Genomic DNA, 15,677 nt, shown 5'->3' with positions numbered 1-15,677 from the left:
CACCACTGCTGCCCACCTACCCACCACTGCTGCCCACCTACCCACTAGGCTACCCAGCAGGCTACCCACCGCTGCTGCCCACCTACCCACCGCTGCTGCCCACCTACCCACCGCTGCTGCCCACCTACCCACCACTGCTGCCCACCTACCCACCACTGCTGCCCACCTACCCACCGCTGCTGCCCACCTACCCACCACTGCTCCCCACCTACCCAGCAGGCTACCCACCACTGCTGCCCACCTACCCACCGCTGCTGCCCACCTACCCACCACTGCTACCCACCAGGCTACCCAGCAGGCTACCCACTGCTGCTGCCCACCTACCCACCGCTGCTGCCCACCTACCCACCACTGCTGCCCACCTACCCACCAGGCTACCCAGCAGGCTACCCACCACTGCTGCCCACCTACCCACCGCTGCTGCCCACCTACCCACCGCTGCTGCCCACCTACCCACCACTGCTGCCCACCTAACCAGCAGGCTACCCACCACTGCTGCCCACCTACCCACCACTGCTGCCCACCTACCCACCAGGCTACCCACCACTGCTGCCCACCTACCCACCGCTGCTGCCCACCTACCCACCGCTGCTGCCCACCTACCCACCACTGCTGCCCACCTACCCAGCAGGCTACCCAGCAGGCTACCCACCACTGCTGCCCACCTACCCACCACTGCTACCCAGCAGGCTGCCCACCTACCCACCAGGCTACCCACCACTGCTGCCCACCTACCCACCAATGCTGCCCACCTATGCACCACTGCTGCCCACCTACCCACCAGGCTACCCAGCAGGCTGCCCACCTACCCACCAGGCTACCCAGCAGGCTGCTCACTTACCCACCACTGCTGCCCACCTACCCACTACTGCTACCCAGCAGGCTGGCCACCTACCCACCAGGCTACCCAGCAGGCTGGCCACCTACCCACCACTGCTGCCCCCCTACCCACCAGGCTACCCACCATGCTACCCACCTACCCACCACTGCTGCCCACCTACCCACCAGGCTGCTCACCTACCCACCAGGCTACCCAGCAGGCTGCCCACCTACCCACCACTGCTGCCCCCCTACCCAGCAGGCTGCCCACCTACCCACTAGGCAATCAGGCTGCTCACCCTTCACCACCTACCCACCAGGCTATCAGCTTGCCAACACCCAAATCTGCTACCGACATTGTGTACTTTGTGGTCAGATTAACTGGCGACATTGTGTATTTTGTGGTCAGTTTAACTACCGTCATTGTGCATTTTGTGGTCAGTTTAACTACCGATATTGTGTATTTTGTGGTGAAATCTGGTGCTGACATTGTGTATGTTCTGGTCAAATGTGCCGCAAGATTGAATGATTTTTTTCTGGTCAAATCTGCCGACATGATTGGATGTATTTTCTTGTGAAATCTGCTCACATAACGTGTAATGTCTGGTGAAATGTTCTCGCATTACATGTATTTTATGTTAAAAGCTTCTGACATTTTGTGTATTTTCTGGAGAAAAGCTGCGCAATGATGTGAATTTTCTGGAGAAAGGTTGACTAAAACTTGGGTGCACTTTTAAATTAGCTCCGCCCCATCCGATCATAGCCACGCCCATTTTTTCGCGCGCCGCAGGTGGTGTACCGAGGGGGGGAGGGGTGTCTTTCAATACCTAGCACCGGGTGTCAAATGCCCTAGGTACACCACTGACGTGGGGAAGAGCCCCTTGTCCATGGATTGGACAAGGGCTCCGGGGGGGGGGGGGGGGAGAAGGGGAAGGCTTGGCCACCCCTCCCCCCCCGGAGCCCCCCCCCCCCATACCATGGACCATGCAGGCTGGTATAGCTCAGGGTGCGAAGCCCCAGTCGGCTCGGGCTCCGCATTCTGGCTATCCCAGCCTGCATGGGGGACAAGGGGTTACAGAGGCTCGGGAGGGGGGACCCCACGCCATTTTTTTTTCAGATTTTGCACACACAGCACATAAAAATAATAATAAAAAAAATAAAAACATTTTTTAAAGGACTTCCGAGGCCACAAATGTAAAAAAAAAAGTTAAATACCTTTTCATAATCCAGATCCATTGAGGATGCCATCCGCACCCTCCCGTTCATTCCCCCATGGCTCCCGCACTAATAACGGCCCCGGTCGAGTCCCGACCCCTCTGAACCGGTCAGGTTTTCAACTCATTCCCCCCTCAATATGGCCGCGGCTGCGCAGTCCGCATAGACGCGATTGCGGCTGCGCAGCTCTAGGACCTCCTCCCGATGCATCCGATGTATGCACGCATATTGATGACGCGGCGGGAGGAGGGCCTATACTCATTTCTCCTGGGAGGGGGGTGGGCATCTGGGGTCCCCTTCTTAAAGGGGACTCCCAGATGCCACCATGAACCCCCCCAGGGAGTCGTCGCCCCCACCTCCTCCTGGGGCACCGGAGGTGGGGAAGAGCCCCTTGTCCATGGATTGGACAAGGGCTGGGGGGGAGGGTAAGGCTTGGTCGCCCCTCCCCCCCGGAGCCCCCCCCCATACCATGGACCATTCGGGCTGGTATAGTTCAGGGTGCGAAGCCCCAGTCGGCCGGGGCTCCGCATTCTGGCTATCCCAGCCTGCATGGGGGACAAGGGGTTACAGAGGCTCGGGAGGGGAGACCCCACGTCGGTTTTTTTCAGATTTCCCACACTTCAGCACATAAAAATAATAATAATAATAATATATATATATATATATATATATATATTTTTTTATTTTTTTTTTCATTTTATTGTTTTTTTTAACCACTTAACGACCGCGGTCAGCCGATCGGCAGACCTAGGTGTTAAGTGGTTTTACATGGAAATGGCCGCTCGAGTGGCTTTTCTATGTCAGTTCATGGAGGGTGCCTCCGTGAACAACCTGCGAGCCGCGATTGCGGCTCGCAGGTGAAATGTAGACACGCAGGGAAGAAATCCCCGCTATTTACATCATACGGCGCTGCTGTAAAGGAGATCGTCAATCCCCGGCCTCTGATTGGCCGGGATCGCCGGCAGCTGATAGGCTGAAGCCTATTAGAGGCAGTGCAGGATAGATCTCCGTTCTGCGCCGCCCAGGGGAAAGAGGAGAGGGAGGGAAGGGGAAGGAGGCGGAAAATCGCTGCGGAGGGGGGCTTTGAGGACCCAACCCCCCCCACTGATTGCAAATAGCCGGCGGTGATCAGAGCCCCCCAGCAGGACATTCCCCTAGCCGGGGAAAAAGGGGGGAAGTCTGGTCGCCCTGGCTGTCCGCTGATCTGTGCTGTGGGCTGGAGAGCCCACGCTGCACAGATCAGCGCAAACAAGCCCGGACTTACGAGGCCACAAGTATGAAAAAAGTTAAATACCATTTCATAATCCAGATCCATGGAGGACGCCATCTGCGCCCTCCCGTTCATTCCGCCATGGCACCCACAGTAATAACGGCCCCGGTCGGGTCCCAACCCCTCCAAACGGGTCGGGTTCTTATTCCCCCCTCAATATGGCCACCACAGATTGCCACAGCTGCGCAGTCGCATAGACGTAATTGCGGCTGCACAGCTCTAGGGCCTCCTCCCGATGCGTCCGATGTATGTGTGCATATTGATGATGCGGCAGCAGGAGGGCCTAGAGCTGTGCAGCCGCAATTGCGCCTATGCAGACTGCACAGCAGTGGCAATCTGTGGCACCGTTTGGAAGGGTTGGGACCCGACCGGGGCCGGTATTACTGCGGGAGCCATGGGGGAATGAACGGGAGGGCGCGGATGGCGTCCTCCATGGATCTGGATTATAAAAAGGTATTTAACTTTTTTCACATTTGTAGCCTCGGAAGTCCGTTAAATATTGTTTCCCGCTATCTTTTTAACATATCCTGCACATTTGGTGTTGCTAGGGTGTAAGGGGCCTTTGCTATTAACTGCTAAAGTCGGCGGGTGATGATAACCAACCGGAATTATAGGGGTGCAAAAGTGCTGAATTCTGCCATGGGCTTCCATTAGGCTCCCTATTTCACTTTCCAAAATCTCAAATCTTTTCAAAGGGCAATGGCTCAGCAGTAGTGTTGGGCGAACAGTGTTCGCCACTGTTCGGGTTCTGCAGAACATCACCCTGTTCGGGTGATGTTCGAGTTCGGCCGAACACCTGACGGTGCTCGGCCAAACCGTTCGGCCACATGGCCGAACTAAGAGCGCATGGCCGAACGTTCCCCGAACGTTCGGCTAGCGCTGTGATTGGCCGAACGGGTCACGTGGTTCGGACCCGAACGCGCTCTGATTGGCCGAACTGTCACGTGGTTCGGGTAAATAAATACCCGAACCACGTCATATCTCCGCCATTTGTCTGTGGGTTTAGCTTTGGGTAGGCAGGCAGGGTAGTTCGCGCTCCAGCCACGCTAGCCAGGATCCCCCCTGTCATTGTGTCGCTGCTGGGAACAGTAGTACACCGCTCGCTCAGCCACACTATATAGCATTCTGTTTACTGCCACTCTGTGTACCTCGCTCAGCCACATTATATAGCATTCTGTTCACTGTTCTGTGTCTGCTGGGAATAGTGGTACACCGCTCGCTCAGCCACACTATATAGCATTCTGTTTACTGTTCTGTGTCTGCTGGGAATAGTGGTACACCGCTCGCTCAGCCACACTATATAGCATTCTGTTTACTGTTCTGTGTCTGCTGGGAATAGTGGTACACCGCTCGCTCAGCCACACTATATAGCATTCTGTTTACTGTTCTGTGTCTGCTGGGAATAGTGGTACACCGCTCGCTCAGCCACACTATATAGCATTCTGTTCACTGTTCTGTGTCTGCTGGGAATAGTGGTACACCGCTCGCTCAGCCACACTATATAGCATTCTGTTTACTGTTCTGTGTCTGCTGGGAATAGTGGTACACCGCTCGCTCAGCCACACTATATAGCATTCTGTTTACTGTTCTGTGTCTGCTGGGAATAGTAGTACACCGCTCGCTCAGCCACACTATATAGCATTCTGTTTACTGCCACTCTGTGTACCTCGCTCAGCCACATTATATAGCATTCTGTTCACTGTTCTGTGTCTGCTGGGAATAGTGGTACACCGCTCGCTCAGCCACACTATATAGCATTCTGTTTACTGTTCTGTGTCTGCTGGGAATAGTGGTACACCACTCGCTCAGCCACACTATATAGCATTCTGTTTACTGCCACTCTGTGTACCTCGCTCAGCCACATTATATAGCATTCTGTTCACTGTTCTGTGTCTGCTGGGAATAGTGGTACACCGCTCGCTCAGCCACACTATATAGCATTCTGTTTACTGTTCTGTGTCTGCTGGGAATAGTGGTACACCGCTCGCTCAGCCACACTATATAGCATTCTGTTTACTGTTCTGTGTCTGCTGGGAATAGTGGTACACCGCTCGCTCAGCCACACTATATAGCATTCTGTTTACTGTTCTGTGTCTGCTGGGAATAGTAGTACACCGCTCGCTCAGCCACACTATATAGCATTCTGTTTACTGCCACTCTGTGTACCTCGCTCAGCCACATTATATAGCATTCTGTTCACTGTTCTGTGTCTGCTGGGAATAGTGGTACACCGCTCGCTCAGCCACACTATATAGCATTCTGTTTACTGTTCTGTGTCTGCTGGGAATAGTGGTACACCACTCGCTCAGCCACACTATATAGCATTCTGTTTACTGCCACTCTGTGTACCTCGCTCAGCCACATTATATAGCATTCTGTTCACTGTTCTGTGTCTGCTGGGAATAGTGGTACACCGCTCGCTCAGCCACACTATATAGCATTCTGTTTACTGTTCTGTGTCTGCTGGGAATAGTGGTACACCGCTCGCTCAGCCACACTATATAGCATTCTGTTTACTGTTCTGTGTCTGCTGGGAATAGTGGTACACCGCTCGCTCAGCCACACTATATAGCATTCTGTTTACTGTTCTGTGTCTGCTGGGAATAGTAGTACACCGCTCACCCGCCACTGTATAGCATTGTGCTCTGTGTCGCTGCTGGGAATAGTGGTACACCGCTCACCCGTCACTGTATAGCATTGTGCTCTGTGTCGCTGCTGGGAATAGTGGTACTGTATAGCATTTCTGTACTGCCACTGTACTGCTGCCAGTCAGCGTGTACTGTAAGGATAAGTGAAATGAGGAAGAAATCCGGTGAAAGAGGGGGGGGGGGGCAAGGGAAGAGGTGTTTCCCCTGACGGTTCACGTACAGGCCACAGGGGAGCACCCAAGAAAACCCACTCAATACCGCCCATGTTGTCCAGGACAACAACCCTCACAAATCCAAAAGAACAGGACCAGATAATTACTTGGATGACCTCTCAAGCGTCCAGCAGTGGGTTAAGCAGCACCAGCACATCACGCACGAGGTCCGAGTCCTCAGCCAGTTACAAGGAGCCAGTGGGCACAAAGCTGACACAACCGGCAGCGACACCACGCACACAACTGCCAGATAACCAGTCCGATGAATTACCTCAGGACACAATGGGGTATTCGCAGGAGCTATTCCCAGCCCAACAAACTTCCACCTTTCAAAGGTCAATGGAGGAACAGCCAGAAATGTTGTGCCTGGATTCACAACCGTTAACTGTGGGAAATGCACCGCGCACTGAAATACAAGGCGAGTCCGAGGAGGACTCGGAAACCCAAATCCCAGAGCAATTTGGGCAGGAGGGGTTGCAATTGCAGGAGGTCGGCCGACAAGATCTGGAAGACGACGTTGGAGTGTGCTGCGCAGAGGTTGTTGTGGGGAGCTCTACTCCACGGCGGCGGCCCACAATGACATATGACGAGTTTGAGGAGATGGAAGAGGAGGGTATGGACAATGTGGACAGAGACCCAGATTTTGTTTGTGAACGAGAACATCGCCGTCGTAGCAGCAGCACAGATGAGTCTGTTGAAGAACCCACTGCTGCACGAGTTCGCCTTGTGCCACAAGGTAGGCGGCGCGCAATTTCAGGCACCACAAGCGTGGAAGTTCAAGTGAGAGGCAAAAGAGGAGCAAACAGAAATCGCCAGCAAGGAGGCAGGTGCTCCAAAGTCTGGGCTTTCTTTGAAGACTGCACTGAGGATGTTACCATGGCGATTTGCAAGGTGTGCAAGACCCGCCTGAGCAGGGGGAAAAGTATTAACAACCTCTCCACCACCAGCATGAGCCGTCACATGCTATCCAAACATCCCACTCTGTGGGCAAACGCGTCAGGACAGGGTACCAGCAACAACACTGCCTCCCTTGGGTTCACCAGACTCACCACCAGACCCGCCTCAGCAGCAGCAGTAGCCCAGCCATTGCGTGGTTCACAACATTCACAAACATCAGACGACGCTGACACTGTCACTTTCCGGAGTAGTGCTCTTGAGGTCTCCCAGTGTTCATCAAACACAACAACCAACAGCCCTTCCGTGTGCAGCGCTACGGTTCAGTTGTCTGTGTCGGAGATGTTTGAGCGCAAGAGGAAATTGCCAGCAAATGACCCCCGGGCCGTGGCAGTAACAGCCAGCATAGCCAAGCTTCTGGCCTGCGAAATGTGCGAAATGCTGCCATATCGAGTGGTGGAGACAAACAGCTTCAAGGGCATGATGTCAGTGGCCATCCCACGTTACGTGGTTCCCAGCCGCTACCACTTTGCGCGCTCTGCAGTGCCTGAGTTGCATGAGCACGTGGTCAGCAAAATAACCCGAAGCTTGAAGAATGCCGTTGCCTGCAAGGTTCACCTCACCACTGACACCTGGACGAGTGCGTTCGGCCAGGGTCGATACATCTCCCTTACCGCGCACTGGGTGAACCTTGTGGAGCCTGGCAGCGATTCCTCACCTGCTACGGCACGGGTGTTGCCCACGCCACAAACAGCTGCACCGCCGTCCCTCCCACTGGATAACAACAGCAGCACCTACCTCTCTGACTCCTTCTCCTCCAACGCATCTCAAAGCTGTACCTCATCCGGAAACGCTAACCCAGCAGCAGTAGGATCGTGGAAGCAGTGCAGCACAGCTGTTGGCATGCGTCAGCAAGCGTTGCTGAAGCTAATCTGCCTTGGGGATAAGCAGCACACAGGGGAGGAAATTTGGAGGGGAATAAAGGAACAGACGGATTTGTGGCTGGCACCGCTGGACCTGAAACCGGGCATGGTTGTGTGTGATAATGGGAGTAATCTCATTCGCGCTTTAAGGTTGGCTAAGCTGACACACATCCCTTGCCTGGCGCACGTGATGAACCTAGTAGTTCAGCGGTTCCTGAGGACATACCCAGGCGTGGCCGATCTTCTGTTGAAGGTGCGTCGAGTGGCCAAACATTGTAGAAATTCCAGTACTGCTTCGGGGGCACTCGCCAAGATGCAGGACCGCTTCAATCTCCCCCACCATCGCTTGCTGTGTGATGTCCCTACGCGCTGGAATTCTACGCTGCACATGCTAGCCCGCTTTTGCGAGCAGAAGAGTGCAGTGGTCCAGTACATGACGGCGCAGTACCGAGGCGCATCCGGCCAGCTGCCAAGCTTCTGTGGATCCGATTGGGCCAACATGTTGGACCTCTGCCAAGTCCTCCAAAATTTTTAGCAATCCACGTTGCTTATGAGCAGTACCACTGCTGTGTTTACTGAAGAGGTCGATGTTAAAAATCAAGGAAACAGCTGTCATGATGCAACTGGGGGAATCTGAAGGAGAAAACGATCAGCGTGATGGTACCAACATCAGGCCATCCGCCTCAGGGAACGCTGGCCCCAGCAGCTATGACGAAGAAGAGGAGGAGGAACAGCTGGAGTTGGAGCAGGAATTTCATGCCACCACTGACGAGGGCCAGAGCGGTGCACGTTGGACTTCCACAATTCAACGCGAATGGTCAGCAGAAGCAGACCAGGAGGAAGGTGACGACTATGATGCATCACAACAACTATCACAACGCTCACAAGAGGATGATGAGGATTCTGGTAGGACTCTGGCACACATGGCTCAATTCATGCTAGACTGCATTGAACGTGACCCACGCATTGTGCGCATTCTGGACAACACCAATTACTGGGTTTATACCCTTCTGGATCCACGGTACAAACACAATGTTCCAAAACTGCTTGAAGAAAGAGTCAGACAGGTCAAAATGGAAGAATACCAGCAGGCCCTTGTGGAGACTTTAGAGAGGAGATTGACATCCTCCCCCTCCTCTAGCCAGTTGTACGCAGACAGACTGACTTCCGCAAACCCAGGACGACCAGGAGGGCAGCAAACAACGCAAGCCGCAGCTAGTACCCAAAAGGGAACGGTATCGGCAGTGTCCTTGGAGTGGGAAAATTTTCTGACACCCATGCAGCAGCAGCCCACTGAACAGCAAGCGTGCAGATCCACCTCCAACACCGATCGCCTGGAGAAGATGGTCAAGGACTACATGTCAGATGACGTAGCTGTGTCGAACAATCCATCTGCACCCTTCAACTATTGGGTATCGAAGCTAGACACCTGGCACGAACTGGCAATGTACGCAATAGAGGTGCTGGCTTGCCCGGCAGCCAGCGTTATGTCGGAACGCTGTTTCAGTGCTGCCGGAGGCATCGTCACAGATCGGCGTATCCTCCTCTCTACAGAAAATGCAGACCGTCTGACTCAAATTAAAATAAATCAATCCTGGATTGGAAATGACTACGCAACACTCCAGGACCCCAACCAAGTAACATGACCAATGAACATCTGGGATGGTGTAGCGTTTCCGGTCCCTGTTTATTGAACCTCTCATCTGTATTACATTTATGACTGCATGGCGGCAAAAAGCATTGCTGCTATATCCGCACGCTTTTTGTCCTCATGCAAGGCCTGGGTTGTTGTGTCTCAAAAACCGTGGCCTTCTCCTCCTGCGCCTGCTCCTGTTCCATCACGTCTGCTGCTGCTGGGTTAGCGTTGCCGCGTGGTCCCTGTTTATTGAACCACTTATCTTTATTACATTTATGACTGCATGGCGGTACAAAGCATGCTATCCGCACGCTTCTTGCCCTCATGCAAGGCCTGGGTTGTTGTGTCTCACAAAGCGTGGCCTTCTCCTCCTGCGCCTCCTCCTGTTCCATCACGTCTGCTGCTGCTGGGTTAGCGTTGCCGCGTGGTCCCTGTTTATTGCACCACTTATCTTTATTACATTTATGACTGCATGGCGGTACAAAGCATGCTATCCGCACGCTTCTTGCCCTCATGCAAGGCCTGGGTTGTTGTGTCTCACAAAGCGTGGCCTTCTCCTCCTGCGCCTCCTCCTGTTCCATCACGTCTGCTGCTGCTGGGTTAGCGTTGCCGCGTGGTCCCTGTTTATTGAACCACTTATCTTTATTACATTTATGACTGCATGGCGGTAAAAAGCATGCTATCCGCACGCTTTTTGTCCTCATGCAAGGCCTGGGTTGTTGTGTCTCACAAAGCGTGGCCTTCTCCTCCTGCGCCTCCTCCTGTTCCATCACGTGTGCTGCTGCTGCTGCTGCTGGGTTGGCGTTGCCGGTCCCTGTTTATGGAACCTCTTATCTTTATTACATTTATGACTGCATGGCGGTACAAAGCATGCTATCCGCACGCTTCTTGCCCTCATGCAAGGCCGGGGTTGTTGTGTCTCACAAAGCGTGGCCTTCTCCTCCTGCGCCTCCTCCTGTTCCATCACGTGTGCTGCTGCTGGGTTAGCATTACCGGTCCCTTTTCCTGGAACCTCTTATATGTATTACATTTATGACTGCATGCCGACAAAAAACATGTTACCTGTGCAAAGAAAACAGACATTTCCCGCATATAAAAGACAGTTTTCCCTTTGAAACTTTAAAATCGATTTTCTCAAAAACTATAAGCTCTTTTTGCTAATTTTTTTTTCCTCTTGTACCCACTCCCAAGGTGCACATACCCTGTAAATTTGGGGTGTGTAGCATGTAAGGAGGCTTTACATAGTTACATAGTTACATAGTTATTTTGGTTGAAAAAAGACATACGTCCATCGAGTTCAACCAGTATAAAGTACAACACCAGCCTGCTCCCTCACATATCCCTGTTGATCCAGAGGAAGGCGAAAAAACCCTTACAAGGCATGGTCCAATTAGCCCCTAAAGGGAAAAATTCCTTCCCGACTCCAGATGGCAATCAGATAAAATCCCTGGATCAACATCATTAGGCATTACCTAGTAATTGTAGCCATGGATGTCTTTCAACGCAAGGAAAGCATCTAAGCCCCCTTTAAATGCAGGTATAGAGTTTGCCATAACGACTTCCTGTGGCAATGCATTCCACATCTTAATCACTCTTACTGTAAAGAACCCTTTCCTAAATAAATGGCTAAAACATTTTTCCTCCATGCGCAGATCATGTCCTCTAGTCCTTTGAGAAGGCCTAGGGACAAAAAGCTCATCCGCCAAGGTATTATATTGCCCTCTGATGTATTTATACATGTTAATTAGATCCCCTCTAAGGCGTCTTTTCTCTAGACTAAATAAACCCAGTTTATCTAACCTTTCTCGATAAGTGAGACCTTCCATCCCACGCATCAATTTTGTTGCTCGTCTCTGCACCTGCTCTAAAACTGCAATATCTTTTTTGTAATGTGGTGCCCAGAACTGAATTCCATATTCCAGATGTGGCCTTACTAGAGAGTTAAACAGGGGCAATATTATGCTAGCATCTCGAGTTTTTATTTCCCTTTTAATGCATCCCAAAATTTTGTTAGCTTTAGCTGCAGCTGCTTGGCATTGAGTACGATTATTTAACTTGTTGTCAATGAGTACTCCTAAGTCCTTCTCCAAGTTTGATGTCCCCAACTGTATCCCATTTATTTTGTATGGTGCTAGACCATTAGTACGTCCAAAATGCATGACCTTACATTTGTCAACATTGAATTTCATCTGCCATGTATGTGCCCATATAGCCATCCTATCCAGATTCTGTTGCAATATGACACTATCTTCCTGAGAGTTAATGATTCTGCACAATTTTGTATCATCTGCAAAAATAGCAACATTGCTCACTACTGCATCTACTAGGTCATTAATAAATAAATTGAAGAGCACTGGACCCAGAACAGACCCCTGTGGGACCCCACTGCTAACAGTCTCCCATTTTGAGTATGATCCATTGACCACAACTCTTTGTTTTCTGTCCATTAGCCAGTTCCCTATCCATGAACACAGACTCTTCCCCAGTCCTTGCATCCTCAACTTTTGCACCAGACTTTTGTGGGGAACAGTGTCGAAGGCCTTTGCAAAGACCAAGTATATCACATCTACAGCATTCCCAATATCCATATTAGCATTCACTACCTCATAAAAGCTGAGCATGTTAGTCAAACAGGACCTGTCTTTAGTAAACCCATGTTGATGCTGAGAAATAAGATTATTTTCTACTATGAAGTCATGTATAGTATCTCTTAGTAACCCCTCAAATAGTTTGCATACAACTGATGTTAAACTTACAGGTCTATAATTTCCTGGATCAGATTTTTTGCCCTTCTTAAATAATGGGAAAACGTGGGCTGTACGCCAATCCACTTGGACTCTGCCAGTTGCAAGAGAGTCACAAAAGATAAGATAAAGGGGTTTATCTATAACTGAACTTAATTCCCTTAGGACCCGAGGATGCATGCCATCCGGGCCAGGTGCCTTGTCTATTTTTAATTTATTTAGTCTTGCCTTCACTTCTTCCTGCGTTAAGTATTTAATATTACAGTTAGAAGATTGAGACTCTTCCGCCTCTGTAGTTTGCAACAGTGCTGTTTCTTTTGTGAAGACAGAAGCAAAGAAAGCATTTAATAACTCTGCCTTACCTTGGTCATCCACCATTGAGTTCCCATCCTCATCCTTTAGGAGACCTATACAGTCAACCTTTCTTTTTTTAGAGTTAATGTACTTGTAAAACTTTTTTGGGTTAGATTTGATATCCTTAGCGATTTGTTTTTCAGCTTCAATCTTTGCCTGCCTAATTTCTTTTTTACAATTTTTATTGCACTCCTTATAATTGCTTAGTGCAGCCTCTGTCCCCTCCTGTTTTAAGACCTTATAGGCATTCTTTTTCCTCTTCATTTTATCTTTAACCTTTCTATTCATCCATAGAGGCCTTTTTTTATTCCTAGACATTTTGTTTCCATATGGGATATACATACTACAGTATTGATTGAGTATAAGTTTAAAAGCTTGCCATTTCCCTTCAGTGTCTTCCCCTTGTAGTACATTATCCCAGTTCACCAAACTTAGTGCCTGCCTAATTTGAGTGAACTTTGCTTTTCTAAAGTTCATAGTTTTAGTGGTCCCGCTGCCCCGTGGCCTATCAGTCACCAGCTCAAACGTTATCATGTTGTGATCACTATTTCCCAAATGTTCTTGAACCTGCACATTTGATACATTATCTGGTCTATTAGAAATGATCAGATCCAGTAACGCATTCCCCCTAGTTGGTTCAGTTACCATTTGAGTCAAGTAATTGTCCTGTAGTGCTGCCAGAAATCTGCTGCTTTTACCAGAATGGGTAGCCTCAATACTCCAGTCAATGTCTGGAAAGTTGAAGTCGCCCATAATTATGACCTCATTTTTACCTGCAGCTTTTTCAATCTGCTGTAGTAATCGCAGTTCTGCAGCTTCATTAATAAGAGGTGGCCTGTAGCATACCCCAATAAGCAATTGGCAACTTTTATTTCCACCATGAATATTTACCCAAACGGACTCCACATCTTTGCAATCTTCCTCCATCTCATCGTTGAGGGCAGCTGTAAGAGAATTAAAAACCACAAAAGTTCGGGTCCCCATTGACTTCCATTATGTTCGGAGTTCGGGTCGAACACCCGAACATCGCGGCCATGTTCGGCCTGTTCGGCCCGAACCCGAACATCTAGATGTTCGCCCAACACTACTCAGCAGTACCAAATTTTCTAGCATTGTAGGGACTCTTAGGGGGAGCATGAAGGGTGAGTTTTGCCACTGCTGGGCCATTGCCCTTTGAAATGGTGTGAGATTTTGGAACGGTAAATAGGAGGTCCAATGAAAGCCTATGGGGGATTTTACCACTTTTGCACCCCTGTAACTCTGGTTTGCAGAGATGTAGGGAACCCATCTTTGGATTTCAAGTATAACAATATGCCTTCTACCTGCATGAGACATGTCGTGAAATTCAGACGTTGCTAACGGCCATGGCTGCGATTTCTGTTCGTCAGAATTTCCACCATTGACTTTGCCCAAATAAACAGGTTTTTGTGACCCAAGGCCATGACCTCTTTGGCCTAGGGCCCCAAAACTCACCAGTCATGATCCCCCTAAGTGTCCCTACAATGCTAGAAAATTTGGTACTGCTGAGCCATTGCCCTTTGAAAAGATTTGCGATTTTGGAAAGTGAAATAGGGAGCCAATAAAAGCCTATGGGGGATTTTACTACTTTTGCACCCCTGTAACTCTGGTTTGGAGAGATGTAGCAAACCTATCTTTGGATTCCAAGTATAACAATATGCCTTCTACCTGCATGAGACATGTCGTAAAATTCAGACATTGCTAACGGCCATGGCTGCGATTTATGTTCGTCAGAATTTCCACCATTGACTTTGCCCAAATAAACAGGTTTTTGTGACCCAAGGCTATGACCTCTTTGGCCTAGGGGCCCGAAACTCACCAGTCATGATCTCCTAAGTGTCCCTACAATGCTAGAAAATGTTGTGGTTCTGCTGAGCCATTGCCCTTTGAAATGGTGTGAGATTTTGGAACGGTAAATAGGAGGCCCAATGAAAGCCTATGGGGGATTTTACCACTTTTGCACCCCTGTCGGCCGCTAGCCAATCGGAAGAGGCAGAGAGGAGAGGGGTGGCGCAGCGGGAATGGAGGACCCTGCGACGTCATAGCGGGGGGCGGTGCTGGGCACAATGCGTCAGCGCACGCTGCCCGCCGCCCCCTTCGCTCGCCGGAGCCTTCTTCTAGCCAGCGCGGCCGAAGGAGGGGAGACCAGGAAGAGCCCCAGACACCGCCGCTGGAACTGGAGGGAGGTGAGTGGCACCTACACCTAACTACTCTATACCTGGCTAAGTATACTTAAAGAGACACTGAAGCGAAAAAAAAATGATGATATTATGATTTGTATGTGTAGTACAGCTAAGAAAAAAACCATTAAGATCAGATACATCAGTCTAATTGTTTCCAGTACAGGAAGAGTTGAGAAACTCCAGTTGTTATCTCTATGCAAACAAGCCATTAAGCTCCCCCACTAACTTAGTCGTGGAGAGGGCTGTTATCTGACTTTTATTATCTCAACTGTAATTGAACTGTTTACTTTTCCTCTGCTGGAGGAGAGTTCATTACTTCACAGACTGCTCTGAAAGACTCATTTTGAATGCTGAGTGTTGTGTAATCTGCACATATTATAGAGTGATGCAATGTTAGAAAAAACACTATATACCTGAAAATAAAAATATGAGAATATTTTCTTTGCTGCTAATCTTCTAGTAATTATTCATAGTACACAACCAATTCATTATATCATATATTTTTTTTCGCTTCAGTGTCTCTTTAAGCCACCTACACCTAACTACTCTATACCTGGCTAAGTATACTGAAGGCACCCACACCTAACTACTCTATACCTGGCTAACTATACTGAAGGCACCCACACCTAACTACACTATACCTGCCTAACTATACTGAAGGCCCCTACACCTAACTACACTATACCTGGCTAACTATACTGAAGCCACCTACACCTAACTACACTATACCTGGCTAACTATACTGAAGGCACCTACACCTA

This window comes from Hyperolius riggenbachi, chromosome 6 (assembly GCF_040937935.1).
Source record: "Hyperolius riggenbachi isolate aHypRig1 chromosome 6, aHypRig1.pri, whole genome shotgun sequence".
Lineage (NCBI taxonomy): Eukaryota > Metazoa > Chordata > Amphibia > Anura > Hyperoliidae > Hyperolius > Hyperolius riggenbachi.
This window is presented reverse-complemented; position numbering follows the sequence as displayed.